Source organism: Rhipicephalus sanguineus, chromosome 8, assembly GCF_013339695.2.
Source record: "Rhipicephalus sanguineus isolate Rsan-2018 chromosome 8, BIME_Rsan_1.4, whole genome shotgun sequence".
NCBI classification, from domain to species: Eukaryota; Metazoa; Arthropoda; class Arachnida; order Ixodida; family Ixodidae; genus Rhipicephalus; species Rhipicephalus sanguineus.
This window is the reverse complement of record NC_051183.1, coordinates 14,926,664-14,941,781: the sequence shown is the minus strand read 5'-3', so window position 1 is coordinate 14,941,781 and position 15,118 is coordinate 14,926,664. Positions and strand designations below refer to the sequence as shown.

The 15,118-nt window shown below is 50.4% G+C and overlaps 1 long non-coding RNA gene across 2 annotated transcripts in view; it reads right to left on the bottom strand.

Moving 5' to 3' along the window:
* Nucleotides 1-15,118, bottom strand: part of LOC119401433 (uncharacterized) — a 78,685-nt gene that overhangs the window by 19,496 nt on the left and 44,071 nt on the right. The gene's annotated exons all lie outside the window — the stretch shown is intronic.

The following is a 15,118-nucleotide window of genomic DNA, read 5'->3' as shown; positions in this document are numbered from 1 at the left end:
TGGGTCGTGCTCTGAACGTTTCAATTCTGAAGATGTTGCGGTTTTGGGGTATAGCTGGAGAATTTTTAACACGAAAGTGTTTTATGCCGGGGACCACCAAGACTTCAGTGACGTATTTTTGTCACGGAAGTGACGTCGAAAAAATTTACATGATCAGATGGCAAAGAAAAAAGTTCCGTCAACATGCATCGAACCCATGACTGCTCTGTCCGCAGCAACAGATACCGGGTGCGCTATCCCCTGCGCCACGGTCACAGACTCCAGAGGCTTCGCAAACGCGCCTTTTATATCCACCACTTTCCCGGTCGGCGGGGTTGTGTTGCCTTCTGGGAGGGCTAAAGCAAAGCAATTCGTCATTATTGTGGCCTCAGCGATTAGCACCTGCAAAGCGTTACACGTCCGTTCCATTCGGCGCGTTTTCTATAGAAGTTACATGTTGTCAATGCCTTAACACACCGCGAGGTGGCGACGTTGGCCTAAGCGTCGTAAAAGCGTCGGCCTCGCTCATAGCATCACGCTAATCTAAACCAAAAATATCGCGGCCGGGCTACCGGGTCGGCACGACGCGCTTTGCGTTTCCCTCTAGTCCGGTTAAAATGTGTTCAATCGCATTTCAACATGCCGCGGGATGGCGACCAAGTTCTGCTTGCAATATGCCAATATGCGACGCTCTTCTGGCTATCACACCTCGTTCTCTTATTACGCTTTCACCAATAACTACGGCTACCACTAGGGTTTGTTGAATCATTTAACATGGACGTTAGTCGTCGGGATGGAAATGTACCATCAATCATCAAAGCAGGTGTATCACTATAAACGGTGCTATAATAATAATAATAATATTATCTGAGGTTTAACATACCAACTAACGATGTGATTATGGGCGACGCCGAAGTGGAGGGCTCCGGAAATTTCGACCACCTGGGATTCTTTAACGTGCACCTAAAGCTAAGTACACGGTAAACGGTGCTGTAGCTACCAGACATCAATATAAATTGTGCAAACTCTCTTATATCAATTCAGTTACTTCTGTAAACATTCAGTTACTTCGGTAAGGGCATGCTTTACTTTCGTGTTATTCCTTTTTCCTATGACGGAGGGATCAACCATATTTTTTATCTTCAATCGACTTCCAAAACTACTAATTGCTTAGTCGCGTGCCAGATTATTTACAAACGTACACGAAAAGTACGGGTAAGAAAAAGTGAAAATGGCGAAGCTTGCACTTAGTCGCACAAGGCTTCAAAAGAGTGAAACTTGACGATTCTGAAGTCAAACCGGACTGCTTATGGGTAGTTGCTAGGCTTTAGCTAAATTAACTAGCTTGTTTCTAACTTCATTCCCAGTGAAGACGTTCGAGTTGAACCATAGACGGTGACAGATACGATATGCATGCCCAAATTCCAGAGAGAGGAAATGGCGCTGAAACCGAGCGTAAGCACCTCTCATAAATCTACGGGCTCGTTGTCGTTGGCGTATGGCTTCTATCGCTTCGGTGTCTTCTCGCAGCCACCACTCCATGTTCCGTGACCTTCTATTCTCTAATTCTACGCACTCGGGGTCTTCGGTTCACCGCCGTCGTTTCGCAGCCATTTGTTGGAAGAACTGTTGCCGTCTTCATTTTTAGTGGACCAGAGGTGAGCAGTGGGATCTGCCCAGTTTTCGTGGCACATACCAGTTCATGGTGAAGATAGTTCTCTGGTTACCAAGGATTTTTCACAGCTGGATATAGGAGCTTCCCTGTTAAAAGCAAACCCACCATAATGTGTCTACCGGTGGAACCACCTTTCAGCGACATCACATTCACATGCGGTATGCGTGCGCGCTGACATGAATGTCCACTAAAGGAGCTGGATTACGCTTTGAGCGCATGTGTGCAAAACAATCAGAACTTTCCGGTATTGCCCGGAATCGAGCGCTCGGCCACTCTAATTGTAGCAACTGGCCAGAGTTCCCTTTTTTTAAATGCCAAGCATTTTTTAGCAAACCTTTGGTACTTTGAGCGTTTCTTTCAACGTATCTATCGGTGTATTTACCTATCCAGCCGCCTACCTCCGGTACTCTCGTGATTGCTTCCTTAACTTGGTGTAGACCGAAATTGGGATGGGAGGGTAAGAGGATTTGACGAATATGACTGTCGGGTCATGGCATGAATAACGTGAAAATCCTGTCGCGTACGTCTTCAAACCCTTTCCTCCAGGCACATGTGGCACATACCCGTTTACCACGCGTCATGGTGTAAGGGTATGGGCCACAGGTTATTGACAGTTTTATCTGCCTAGGAATGGCGAGTACAGACACTGGTAATATATATACGAGAGCGTTAAGGAACACCGACATCGGCAGCGTTGACCCGACGAATGGAAAGAATAAAAATTATGAAATCAGCACGAATTGAACCTTAGCATTCTGCATGGCAATCAGGTATTCTGCCACAAAGCCACGCCAGGCCTACAAGCTTGTTCGGAAAAACAGCCTATGCTTGCGTAATGTCGGTGCAACATCAATTGTGGTTGTGATGCTGGCTATCTAATTTCACAAGAAAGCAATAAACAGTACATATGTACTGCTACAATAAAAGCGTCGTATCAGATTAACCTATAAGTTCCAGTGTTGGATCCGCTTTTATAGCAGTGCAATAAACAATACATTGGCATTCGTATGATTCAGCAAGCTCTATTGAAGCATTGCTCGACCCTGGAGGAATACAATACAGAAGTTACGTATGGTATTGACATAATTGCACCATTTTGTACACTCAGTTTCGATAACACTGACGTATGTACTCTAATGTGAGGGCTGACGTTACAACGCACCATAACTTACCCTTTAAACGCCAGTGTTGTCGACGTGTCTAGTAAGCCTACGATGTGAACACAGCTACTACACTTACAAAAACATGTCGATTCTCTCGTAACGCTTCGCTCAAAGTCATAAAATACAGCATAGTAGTACTCGCTAACTGCTTCGCATGAAACGGATTCTCACAATGCCTGAGATCCGCCGAATTTTTTTGTTTTTTTCTGTTAAAACAAAGCCTACATGTTGTGTTGTCAACTGCGCAAGCCGCCCAGCAAAAAGATCAGGAAATACATACCCCAAAATTGTATTCAGTATTGCTAATTTTAGTACGAAACATGGGTGAGACAGGATTGGGTGGTAGTGGAGATCTCCTGCAAGTTTATAAGCTCCCTGAATGAAAGTGCACTCGAAGAGCAAGCTTCTTTCGCTCTCCTTATATGCCAGATAAAGTAACCGGCTACATTGCCGTCTGTGTATAGCCGGCAGATTTCCAGTGAGACGTGCCAATGAGTAAGAGTGCAAGCAAGTCCGTCAGCATTTTTGAAGTGGCGAAGTCCCACCATTCCACAGAAGCCATGCTCTTCTGTAATATAGAGCTGCCATACAACAAAGAAATCTGCTGAATTAAACCACTACATGCTACTTGTAAAATGTGTAATTGTATCGTGCATAACACTGCAGAGACTGCGATGGGCGCACTGGAACGCTACTTTAGAAACGTGCTTGTAGTGTCCGATGACAGCGCGTCCCGGCGCTTTCATTGCGAACGTTTGTTCTTGCAGTTGCCGCAAGTAGCACAATGCGCGGACCGTGTACTGTCCGCGTCTACGCTGTAGAAGATTGTAGATATACTACCGCAGGACGGTACGCGTCGATCATTTTATTTTCGTTTTTAAGGTAGTGCATTTAGTGAGCATCTGTTTATTATATTTATCTGGACCCAGAATGTGGACTGTCATCGTGTCGAAGCGTTTCTTAATGAATCACAGCTCTGTAATTTATATTTATTCCTCTACAAGGGCATGCAAATTTCAGATAGACTGTGTGGTATTTGAGGCATACAGCACGGAACAGAACGCCTTAAAAACCAATTATAAGGGATAGGAGAAGCTAGGCGTCGCAGGAATTTGATGACTGCATGCATTCTAAAGAAAGAAACGTATTCACAGCCTAAAACCACGACTTAAAGCAGAAAGGCACACTTCGAGAAAGACGTCAGACTGATGTGTCGCCTTAAAAAGTTGATTTAGCCAACGTTTATGTGCATGAATGGCCGTCGAATGTTCTTTTGTATTGCAATAGCCAGTAATCCAAAAAAGTATGGCACCCTCGTACTACCTTTGCTAAGCCTGAAGGAAGAGCGGAGCTGGACGGCCTTGCTTGTTTCTCTTTATTTTTCTTTCGTCTCTGTCTTATTCTCTCTATTTATTGTATTTGTTTTTGTAGCTGTTAGTTTCTATTTCTTTCTTTCTATGTTTAGTATGCCTCTATCTGTTTATTTCTCTTGGTGGCTTTTCTATTTCTCTTTCTCCTTTTCATGTTCTATCTCTCTTCTTCTTCTGTCTTTGTTTTTTTATTTTATTTCGTTTTTTTGCTGTCTTCCTCTCTCTCTCTTCTGTCTCTTTTTCGTGTCTATTTCTTTCTTTGTTTCTCTTTATTTCTCTGCTTCTTTCTCTTTATGTCTTGTTCTATGTTTTTTATATCTCTGCCTTTCTCACTTTTATGTTCTTAATCACATTATTTCGCCCCATTTCTGTCTTTTTCCTTCTATCTCTTTCTTGCTCATTCTCTCCTTCACGTGTTTCACTTCGTCGTGCAGAGATTCTTTTTGTGACGATCTCACCGCCTGTAGTATGTTGTGAGGCTTGCCCAATTGCTGTGCCGCATTCCCACCTGTGGTTTTTTGTGGACACCATACTTTATTACAGCCGGCTAAACAGCTCCGCTTTTAAGAAAAGACGGAACCAATGCGATCAAGAACCTCCTAAGACCACCTTTAGTGACATGGAGCTTCCCGGACGAGGGATATAACTTCCGGTTGCTTCGAAAGCTCGCACCCTCACGTAGCGGCTACGCAGCATCCAGCAATTTTAGTGGACGTGAGTGTGCGAAATATTGCCACAGGCACTTCTTTATGCATATTTCTGTGATCGGCTTAGTACAATGGTGACCACCGCCTGACGCACATCGCGCTGGAATGTCTAGGAACCGTGCCCATTTTTCATTGTTTTAGACTTGTGCACTCCACCTTTGACCACGCCACGCTAGTAGTCAAGTTTATTGTTGAAGTGATGCGGGCGCCAACCATAACGCTGGATTCTTCGATCGCAACTGTATGAAAGCCGACGCGCTTCACCAACGATCAAGGTTATGTTAGGTATACAGTTATTTCCAATAAAATATTTATTTTTAACTGCTTGAGTTCACCTTCTTCACCGTCACAATGACGTGAAAGCTCTTGGAGGTGCTTGTCTGTTCATGCATTGAAATTCTTTAGCCAAGACGCCACTGTGCCGAAGACGCTAAAGCCACCCGGATTGTCGAACTAGTCCCAGCAAAGTGACTACAACCACAGCATGGGTCTCTTCTCGACTAGAACATGAAGCACAAGACTTTGAGAATGAGAGCCACCAACATTCCGTGGATCGCTGCTCGAAGACCGAAAACGTTGCGTGGAAACACGCGAGATTCGAGACTTTGAAGGAAAACTGCGTCCTCTGTAATTATAGCTAGACGATACCGCGAGCACGTCATTCGGGAAACAATACTACATCCTTCATACTATGTGTCTCTTTTTCCACTACATTTATGTGCCCTTCGCAGGTGCCGTTCCCAAGGAAAATGCAGCAGCTACGCTGTTCACAGGAATGCAGCTCTTGAAAGAAAACATCGCAATCCACACGGAGCAAATGACGCTCCTCTTCCGCCACTCTGACCCAAGCATATCTCAAAATGAAAACGACAGCTAGGTTATGCGAGGTGTAAGGCAAGAAGTGTTCGCTAGACTTGAGGGACCCGGCTAACACGGTGGCACTTCGGAGGCCTGGACCACCATGAGGACGCTAGAGATACGGACGAGGCAAATGAATCCCAGTGTACTGACTACCAAATACGCGAACGCTCAAGCTCCATGCGCCAAGGTCCTGCCTGAGGCGACTGGAGATGTCGTGATTTAGGAGCTGCGCAAGATTCTCAATGGATCGTAGTCTTGTTAGCCTGATTTGTTTGCGAAGGAATCCAGAAATCAGTGGAAGTTCCTGAACATCCACAACATTTACCGAACATATTGAACTGCACCGCAGGTGTCCGTGGTCGTGTCCCACACCCACAATAGCCAAGAGTACTTTGACTTGGGCGAGTTGGTACATACTCGGATACATGCAGCGCGATTTAGACGAAGACAGGAGGCACTTCGGAGGCCTGGCAAAGAAGAAAACTGCGTCCTCTGTAATTCTGTATTTTATGTGTCTTCTGTCTTCGCCTAAATCGCGCTGCATGTATCCGACCATAATAGCCGATGCAGTTTGGTCGCCAACTCCGTCCGCTGCCGTGGACACCATCTCGCCCGCTTTACGGCTAGCGCTACGCGCTAGAAACACCAATATCTAACGATATCTTTCATTACTCTTTCTCCGCCTCATGGAATTTTTCACACAAGATTTGCAATGTATAATTCCACGGCAGCTACACCGTAGGCTGAGCAATTTGAGCCATTTTTCTATCATGCGAACACTGCGAGGGATAATTTCCTCACAAACAGTATTCCTTGAATCACCTACTATTGATTCTTAGCGTAAGCGTGTAACGCGGGCTTGTAAAAACACAAAAATATTTGTTGCACTGATTTTACGAGTGTTGGTGGTTATTTATTAAAGCACATTGTGCTCACAATTGATTACGAGGGGCTGGTATTTGCTGTCGGAGACCGGACCCTGTAATTTCTTTATGTTGGAATGCTCTTGCCGCTCTCAAAAACACTCATCATGCTACAAAAATGCTTTTTTCTCGGTGGGCATCTTCGATCAGCGCCTTTCTCAGCTTCTCAAGAACAATTTCAGCGTGTGTTTGATTCCTGACCCCTTAACCAATAATTTATGTACGCGTGTTATTTTAGCGTAGAAGTTTGTCAACTAAGCTTTAGCGCTTTGAACTCTTGCACAACTATACGCAGACTAGGTGCACTATAGTTGTGAGTAAACGCGCGAGAGTACATGTGACTGAGGTACACGGGGCTGTTTTATCTGCGACACTCAACTGCCGGTTATTGTAGACGCCGAACATTTTTAACACGTTTTTAAGTGATTATGCCGGGGTCCACCAAGATTTTCATGACATATTTCCGTCACGGAAATACGTCAGCAAAATGAACGCCATGAAATCGCAAAGAAAAGAACTATAACAAATTCTGCTGACGAGAGTCGAACCAATGACCTCTCGGTCCGCGACAATGGCTGGAGGGTGTTTAGCCCACTGAGCTACCGCCAAACACTTAGCGGAGCCTGCATGAAGGCGCCTTTTATCTTTCACACATTCCTCTTACAGTGCTCTTGGATGGATGGATGAATGCTATGGGCGTCCCCTTTATAAGGGTGCGCTGACATGTGCGCCACTAGGCTCGAAAAATAAACGCGCCGTTGCTACGACCGTCGAATTCGGCGTGTTTCCAATAGCAGTCTAATTTCGTGAATGCTTTAAGACACCGCGAGGTGGTGGCTTTAGCCCAAGCCTCGCTCATAGCATCCATCCATATCGAAAACTAGGTCCACGAATCTCGCTTGGTTGTCGCGCCACGTGCCCCGCTCGCCCGTTCAGAATTAACGACCAGGATAGAGCAAGGACACGACGCGCGCAGCGTTTCTCTTCGCTTTTCACGACACTTTGAAGGAGTGCATATCGAGTATCAGTGTTTACTATGTGCTTGTTGATGTCATATTTGCTCGGTATTCACCATATATATGCGGTGTCCGCGTATATGTTAAAAACTTCAGCCACTGCAAGGGTTAAATCATGATCATGGGCGTTAGTCGTCGGCACGAAGATGTGCCACTAGGCGTCAACGCGAGTGCATCCACATCATGCGGTGTTATACCTGCGAAATATCAGTAGACATTGTACAAGCTCTCAAAGAGCTACTGTAGCGAAGCCTTTAATGAGTAATGGGTTGCGCTCTCTATAGCCTTCTAGTGGGTCGTCCCTTTCGGCTCTTCGCGCTCGCGCTCTGAGTCCGTGTTTTTGCCTTGACTGTCGCCATTGCATATCGTCGCCGACTACCGTCCAATACACGCCTCAACGAATTGGTGGAGAGTGCTGTGCTCCTATTCGATGCCCCTGGAGCTGTGATCCCGTACCCTACCAACTACAATGCCTCAAGACGCTGCTCAGCAAACGTCTCCTTCCACAACGACCGCATGCCCCGGTGTCCCCCGCATCCTATCCCTCCTAACCCTCCTATCTTCACCGGCGCGGAGAGGACCGATGTTGAGGACTGGCTTGCGATGTACGAGCGTGTGAGCGTACCAAACAAATGGGACGAGGCAGGCAAACTCAGCAACCTGGTTTTCTACCTCGCGGGTGTGGCGGGCCTGTGGTACAACAACCACACCACCGAGTTCCCCACGTGGTCTGCTTTCAAGACCGCCATCATCGATGTGTTTGGCCGCCCTGGCGTTCGTAAACTGCAAGCCAAACAACGTTCACGTGAGCGAGCTCAGCAGACCGGTGGGTCTTTTACGAGCTACATAGAAGACGTCCTAGACTTGTGCAAGAAGGCTGACGCGGCCATGCCTGAGTCTGACAAGATCCGCCACGTTCTCAAAGGCATCGACGACGATGCCTTCACTATGCTGCTCGCCAAGAACCCTCGTACTGTGGCCGAGGTGATCACGCTCTGCCAAAGCTACGAGGAGCTACGCCGGCAGCAACTGCTGACCCGTCGACCTCCATCACGCGACGCCGATCTCGCAGACTTGTCGGCCATTTCTGATCAGTCCGCCTTGCTCGCCGAGATCAAGTCATTCATGCGCGAGGAAATTGCCCGCCAGTTCTTCCTACTGGCCTTCCCTCACCCGCAGCATGTTGAACAGCCGTCGACCACGCTGCTGGCTCCCTTACGCCGCGCTATTCAGCAGGAAATCGCGGAGGTCATGCCTGAATACCACCAGCCCACTCCGGCACCTGCGCCGCTCCGTTACGCGCAGGCTGTAGCCGGGTCACCCCAAGCGATCCCTGTGGCTGCCCCACTTACTTAACGCCGAAGCCGTCGCCAGACCTCAAGCCTTCGAAGCGAGTGGGCCGGCTGTGTTTGCCGACGCCATACCTAGGCCACCGATGCAGCCCATCATGCAGTCGTATCAGCAGACGCCTTGTCCACCGCGTCCTGCTCAATGGATGGGACCTACCCCGGCGAACCGATGGCGCACTTCTGACAACCGCCCGATCTGCTTCGCGTGTGGTTGCGCCGGTCATGTCGCCCGCTATTGCAATCGCACGCAGCCGCCTCGTGTAGCCTCAGCCATCCAGAGCCAGTCAAGCCGCCCGTATTACGATTCACCGCCGCCTATGTCACCATCGTCTCGCCCAGCTCCATCTACCCACCGTTCGCCGTCACCACGACGCCAATCACTGTCACCGATGCGGCCACGGCCGGTCCCACGTGACCAGGAAAACTAGTCGTCGCACTCCACGAGGCAAGGGCTGCGACGCTATCGAACTGCGAAAGCCCTCAGCGAAGCCCATCGAACGTGTTAGACGTGTTTGTGGACGGTGTTCGCGCATCTGCCCTTATTGACACTGGAGCCGCCGTAGCCGTTATTGACGCCAAACTTAGCCGACTACTGCGAAAAGTGACGACGCCACTTCCCGGGCTCTCCCTCCGTACAGCCAGCGCCCAAAGTATTCACCCTACAGCGGTGTGCACATCCCGCGTCATGATTAGGGATGCTCTGTACGCCGTCGAATTTATCATAATTCCAGCATGCTCTCACGACGTCATCCTTGGATGGGATTTTCTCTCCCACCACGACGCCGTGATTCCTTGCGCACCCGCCGAAATAGAGCTCTCACCCTTCTCTGATCTGACGCCGGCTGACAGTCCATCGTCTGTGAGCAAGGTACTCGTCAAAGGCGACACCAAACTGCCTGCATACTCGTCAACGGTGGTGTCCGTCTACTGCGCCAGTCTCTTCGACACCATCGCGCTCATCTCGCCATCCGACCGTGTTTGCGCGAGGAAAGGCTTGCTGGTGCCCTTCGCGACCGTGCAAGTCACTCAGGGCAGCACGTCAATTTTTGTTATCAACCCATCTCCGTGCAGTGTTACGTTGGTGCGAGGAGAATGTCTCGGCAGCGTGGAACCCTTCGAAGACGCACAAGTTATGGACGAACCAGATGGCACGCACTGCCCCAGTTCCAGCACGCTCAGTTCTGTTACCACGTCCGGTTCATCGCCCGCTGATTGCTTCTTCCATTGCTGACAACCTAACGCCGGTCCAGCTTTCCCAGCTTCTGGACCTCTTGGAAAAATTTCGCGCTTCTTTCGATATTGCTCAAACTTCTCTCGGCCGCACGTCCACCGTTACGCATCGCATCGACACTGGCGCCCAACCACCACTGCGGCAACGTCTATATCGCGTATCTCCCACAGAACGCCGCGTAATAAACGAGCAAGTCGACGACATGCTTCGACGCGATGTTATTAGACCATCTAACAGCACCTGGGCGTCTCCTGTCATACTTGTTGCGAAGAAGGACGGTTCTGTGTGGACTACCGACGACTCAATAAGATCACTCGTAAGGACGTGTATCCACTACCGCGAATGGACGACGCGATTGACAGCCTACAAGGAGTCGAATTCTTTTTGTCTATCGATTTGCGCTCAGGGTACTGGCAGGTACCTATGGCTGCTGACGCTCGACCGAAGATCGCCTTTGTCACGCCCGACGGCTTGTACGAATTCAACGTCATGCCGTTTGGGCTGTGTAATGCGCCCGCCACCTTCGAGCGCATGATGGATACTGTTCTGCGCAACCTGAAATGGCACACGTGCTTGTGCTACCTCGACGACGTCGTCGTTTTCTCTACAGACTTCCCCACGCATCTTCAACGCCTCCGGCATGTTTTGACGCGTTTGAGCGACGCTGGTCTGCAACTGAATCTAAAGAAGTGCCGATTAGCAGCACGGCAGCTGACAATACTCGGCTACGTCGTGTCCAAGGACGGAATTTTCCCCGATCCAGCCAAACTTCGGGCCGTGACCGAGTTCCCGAAACCTACGTCCGTCAAAGAACTGCCCAGTTTCGTAGGACTGTGTTCCTACTTTCGGCGCTTCATTCGAAACTTCGCGACTATCATATCACCGCTGACGAAGCTCCTCGGAAGCAACGGGCCCCTCCATTCGTGGTCGTCGGAGTGCGACGATGCTTTCGCAAAGCTCCGTCGTTTGTTCACGTCGCCTCCCATACTACGCCAAAACGACCCTACGGCCCCTACAAAGGTACACACAGACGCCAGCGGTGTTGGCCTTGGCGCTGTCCTTGCGCAGCGCAAACCAGGGTTCCCTGAATATGTCGTGACATGTGCAAGTCGTACGCTTACTAAAGCCGAGACCAAATACACCGTCACCGAAAAGGAATGCCTGGCGAGCATATGGGCCATTAAAAAGTTCCGACCCTATTTATATGGTCGCCCATTTGACGTCATCACCAACCATCATGCACTATACTGGTTGTCGTCATTGAATGATCCCTCAGGCCGCCTCGCCCGCTGAGCACTTCGCCTACAGGACTACGATAATCGCGTGCTGTACCGCAACGGACGCCAGCATGCTGACGCCAACGCCCTCTCGCGCTCCCCCTTGCCTGACGACGATGCCCCCTGCTCGGTACCTAACAATGTTGTTTCTTCCATCGACGTTCACACCATCGCTACCGAACAGCGCAAGGATAAATGGATCGCCTCGCTTATAGACTTGCTCACTGATCCGTCGGCAACACCAACCACTCGCGCGTCGCGTCGTCAAGCCCACAATTTCAACATTCGTGACGACCTACTGCACCGACGCAATTACAACGCCGACGGCCGCCAGTGGCTACTTGTGCTACCCCGCAGTCTGCGTTCTGAAATATGCGAGTCCTTCCACTCTGATCCACAATGCGCGCACTCTGGGGTATCCAAAACTTACCACCGCATTCGACAACGATACTTCTGGCGAGGGATGTACCGCTACGTGCAGAAGTTCGTTCGCTCCTGCCTCGATTGCCAACGCCGAAAACCTTCAACGCACGCGTCACCTGCTGGTCTACAACCATTACCTTGCCCTAACCGTCCCTTCGGGCGCGTGGGCATCGACTTGTACGGACCACTTCCTCTGACATCGGCTTGTAACCGCTGGGCCATCGTCACTGTTGACCATCTAACGCGCGATACGCCGAAACCGCCGCTCTCCCAGCGGCTACAGCGCGCGATGTTGCCTCCTTCCTTCTACACCGATTCATGCTGCGTCAAGGTCCACCCCAGGAGCTTCTCAGCGATCGAGGCCGTGTCTTCTTGTCGGAAGTCGTCGAAGCCATTCTAGAAGAGTACCGTGCTGTTAACCGTAAAACTCCTGCTTACCACCCGCAGACGAATGGGCTCACCGAAGGCTTTAACCGCACGCTCGGCGACATGCTCTCAATGTACGTCGCCGCCGAGCACACAAATTGGGATGCCATTCTGCCCTTTGTCATCTACGCCTATAATACCGCCCCTCAGAGCACTACTGGTTTTTCACTCTTCTTCCTATTGTACGGAAGGCACCCGTCGCACACCATCGACACGATACTCCCATACAAGCCGGATTCAACTGTGTGTGCGCCAATATCTGACACAGCCAGGCTTGCGGAAGAGTGTCGCGAGCTTGCCAAGACTTTTACAACACAGGAACAAGAGCGGCAGAAGAGCATTCGCGGTGGAACCACCACTTCTGAGTCCACGTTCCTCCCTGGAGCGCTCGTATGGCTCTCGGTCCCTACCACTGCAACTGGTATCTTTACAAAACTACTGCCGAAATAAGAAGGTCCCTACCGGGCCGTCGAGCGCACATCCCCGGTCAACTACGTAATCGAACCCATCGAACCATCTTCGAACATGCGCCGTCGAGGGCGCGACATCGTCAACGTGGAGCGCCTCAAGGCCTACTATGACCCACTCATAGTGACGAGCTGTTAGGTCGCCGGACGGCTCCCTTTTCGTACCCGGGGTGTAGCGAAGCGATCGAACTTAGTAATGGGTCGTCCTCTCGAACACCTCCTAGTGGGTCGCCCTCTTCGGCTCTTTTCGAAGAGAACGTAACTCGCGCTGAGAGTCGGCCCCGCCTTGACTGTCGCTGTTGAGTATCGTCGCCGCTAATAAACCTCTTTATAATTTGGTGGAGAGTGCTGAGCCTTCACAACAACTTCGGCCCTCGTTCGATGCCCCTGGCTCTTCGATCCCGTACCCTGCCGCCTACCATGTCTCAAGACGCCTCCCAGCAAACGACCCCGCCCGCACCGACATGTCCCGGTGTCCCTCGTATTCGCGACCCTCCAGTCTTCACTGGCGCCGATGGTACCGACGTGGAGGACTGGCTCGCCATTTACGAGCGCGTGAGTGTCCCCAATAAATGGGACGAGGCCGGAAAATTGACTAACCTGGTTTTCTACGTCGCGGGTGTGGCGGTCCTGTGGTACAACAACCACGCATCCGATTTTATGACGTGGTCCGACTTCAAGACCGCCATTATCAACGTGTTCGGCCGACCTGCCGTTCGTAAGCTCCAGGCCGAACAGCGCTTACGTGAACGCGCTCAGCAGACCGGTGAATCATTCACCAGTTACATTGAAGACGTCCTCGACTTCTGTAAGAAAGCCGACGCCACCATGTCCGATTCTGACAAGATCAGGCACATCATGAAAGGCATCGACGACGACGCCTTCACCATGCTGCTCGCCAAGAACCCCAGCACAGTGGCAGAGGTCATAACACTCTGCCAAAGCTATGAGGAGCTGCGCCGGCAGCGATCGATGACCCGTCGCTCTCCATCACGCGACGCCGAGCTTGCTGGCTTGTCGACCATACCCGACCACTCCGCGTTGCTCGCAGAGATCAAGACCTTCGTGCGCGAGGAAATCGCGCGCCAGTTCTCTCTGCTGGACTTTGCTCGCCCTCGGTACGCTCAACAGCCGTCGACCACCCTTCTGCCTCCCCTCCGTCGAGCAATTGAGCAGGAAATCGCGGAGGTCATGCCCGAGTACCACCAGCACCCCCACACATTTACGACGAAGCCTCCACTCGACCTCACTCTTTCGAAGCTGATGTACCGGTAGCCTACGCCGACGTCACGCACAGGCCACGACTGCAGCCCATCATGCAGTCCTATCAGTTGCCGCCCCGTCAATCCCGTCCTGCACCATGGGCGGGCCCTGCCCCAGCGAACCGATGGCGCACACCTGACAACCGACCCATTACTAAGTTCGATCGCTTCGCTACAGGTGTAATTGTAGCGAAGCCTTTAATGAGTAATGGGTTGCGCTCACTATAGCCTTCTAGTGGGTCGTCCGTTTTGGCTCTTCGCGCTCGCGCTCTGAGTCCGTGTTTTTGCCTTGACTGTCGTCATTGCATATCGTCGCCGACTACCGTCCAATAAACGCCTCAACACTACCAATGCACTATAAACAATCAACTACTGGGACCACACGTTTCAATTTCGTGTTATACCGATTCCCATGAGAGAGAGTTCAGCCATCCTTTTCACCAGCACTTCATTTCAACACCAAAGCTCATGTTAATCGACCCTTTGCCTTGCTTGGCGTACATCTCCTCGCGAGGTTTTCGGGTTACGCTGAGGCTCGGGGAAAGCGGTGATGCAATGGAAGGCCCGCTTGGAACGGCGAAGGTGAGGCTTGAGAGAAGCGCTTTGTGAAAGAGCTGAATGAGTGATTGTGAAAGTTTTGTGGGAGCGCAGCTTTTAGGAGTAGGCTAACGAGGGAATGGAGAGGTTATTGCATGCAAAGAAGCGTTGACTGCAGCGCTGTTTGCGTTTTAGCGCGGCCGGGATAGTAATCAGTCTTTTAGGCAAGTGGGCGGGTCGAATTTGCCGCGGCCGCACTGGAACGCTACCATAGCACTCGATCGCGGCTGTGAATGAGCATATCGTCACCCCATACCTTAGCATTGAGTGTCAACTAAAGAACAATGACAGAATACATAAATACTCAGAAAACACTTGTAAAACACAGAAGCACTTGAAAGAAACACAGAAGGGCAATAGCCTAAAGAAAGGGGGCGTAAGCTTCGCCGTTT